The sequence below is a fragment of the Solanum tuberosum genome, unplaced genomic scaffold (assembly GCF_000226075.1).
Source record: "Solanum tuberosum cultivar DM 1-3 516 R44 unplaced genomic scaffold, SolTub_3.0 scf00725, whole genome shotgun sequence".
Classification (NCBI taxonomy): Eukaryota; Viridiplantae; Streptophyta; class Magnoliopsida; order Solanales; family Solanaceae; genus Solanum; species Solanum tuberosum.
The window spans coordinates 18,761-21,104 of record NW_006239639.1 but is presented as its reverse complement, the minus strand read 5'-3'; positions in this window follow the sequence as shown (position 1 = coordinate 21,104).

Genomic DNA, 2,344 nt, shown 5'->3' with positions numbered 1-2,344 from the left:
TGCCTTGTCTTGGCATCTAACTTTGACCTCTCATCTTTCGGCACATGTACAAAAGCTTTGCAACCAAATACTCTCAAATGGTCATAGGAAACATCTTTTCCATACCAAACACTATTTGGTACATCACTTTGCAAAGCAACAGCAGGAGATAGATTAATAACATGTGCAGCGGTCAATAACGCCTCGCCCCAAAATGAGCTCGGCAACTTTGCTTCAGAAAGCAAACATCTAACTATTTCCATCAAGGTCCTGTTCATCCTTTCAGCCAAACCATTAAGCTGGGGAGTCTTAGGAGGAGTCTTCTGGTGTCTAATGCCTTGATGCTTGCAGTATTCGTCAAATGGTCCACAATATTCACCACCATTATCAGTACGAATACATTTCAATTTCTTTCCAGTTTCTCTTTCAGCTGAAGCCTGAAACTGCTTGAAGACACCAAACACTTGGTCTTTAGTCTTCAAGACATAGACCTAAAGTTTTCTCGAGCAGTCGTCAATAAAAGTGACAAAGTAGAGTGCACCACACAATGTCCTTGTCTTCATTGGACCGCATAAATTAGAGTGCACCAATTCAAGCAACTCTGTCATTCTTGAAGGGGGGTAGGACTTAAAAGAAACTCTATTTTGTTTACCAGCCAAGCAGTGCTCACACTTTTCTAATTTAGCACTTTTGAAATTTAACAATAATTTCTTTTTGGCTAGAACATTAAGTCCTTTCTCGCTGATGTGGCTAAGCCTCTTGTGCCATAACGTTGAAGAGCTATCGCTTTCAACCACATTCACCATATCAACACAAGCAGAGGCCGTAGTCCAATATAGACCACGACGTTTGTTACCACGAGCCACAACCAAGGAACCCTTAATGAGTTTCCATTTTCCATCACCGTTGGTACTAACATATCCTTCATCATCCAAAACACCAACAGAAATCAGGTGTAGACGAACATCAGGAGCATGTTTCACATTGTTCAAAACTAGTTTAGTTCCAACACTAGTTTTCAAACAAATTGTACCAATACCAACCACCCTAGAAACAGTCTCATTACCCATACTCAAGGTTCCAAAATCACCAGGAGTATAAGAAGAGAAAAAAATCCTTTCTTGATGTCACATGAGATGCGGCACCAGTGTCCACAACCCAGCTTGACTCATCACAGACAATATTTATCATATTCGCATCAAGGACAATAACAAGATCTTCGGTGGTGACGGTGGCTAGGCAATTTTCATTGCCATCTTCTTTAGTTTCCTCTTTGTTTTTGTTCTCCCCTCTTCAACTTTATGCAGAACTTCTTTGTGTGCCCTTTCATGCCACAATGATAGCACTCAATATCCTTAAGTCTGCCTCTGGATTTGCTCCTATTTTGTTCTCTATTTTGAGAACCACGAGTTTTGCTTCTCCCCCTGGAGCCAGTTATCAGGACATCCGACAAAGAAAAACCTTGAGATTTTCTTCTCATCTCTTCGTTCAAGACACTACTCTTGGCAGAATCCATTGAGATCTACACCATCCGGAGCAGAATTTGACAATGAAGTTCTAAATGTTTCCCAAGAGTTTGGTAGGGAACCAAGTAGAAGCAAGCCTTGAATTTCTTCATCAAATTTAATGCCCATAGCAGATAACTGGTTCATGATCCCCTGAAAATTATTCAGATGGTCTGTCATCGGAGAACCAACATGATACTTTAAACTCAACATCTGCTTTATTAAGAACATTTTATTGTTGCCAGTTTTTCGAGCATACAAACTTTTAAGATGCTCCAATAGGGTTCGAGCATGTGTCTCCCCAGAAATATGGTTCAACACATTATTGTCAACCCATTGCCTAATGAATCCACAAACCTGTCTGTGCAACAAATTCCACTCTTTATCTGTTTTATTATCAGGCTTTACAGTGGCAAAGACTGGTTGATAAAAATTCTTGACATAAAGCAGATCTTCCATTTTTCCCTTCAAAATGGCATAATTAACACCATTTAAAGTAACTATTCTACTTGTGTTGGCTTCCATTGTTTATCCCAAAAAAATATAGATATTGCAAACCAAAGTAAATCTTTTCTGATGTGGAAGTTCAGACTGTGCTGCAATCACAGAGCATACTCAGATAAAATCTTGGCTCTGATACCAGTTTGTTGGGAAAAAAACGCGGACAAGCACAAAATATATATGGTAAAAGTAATGGAAATAAAATGGGAAAATTATGACACCAAGAATTTTACGTGAAAACCCTTCTAATTAAGGGAACAACCACGGGCCAAGAGGTGCAACTGATATCACTATAGTAAGGAATTTTACACCGTGTAGTCACGAATACAATACTCAAAGTGACTACTACACACTCAAAA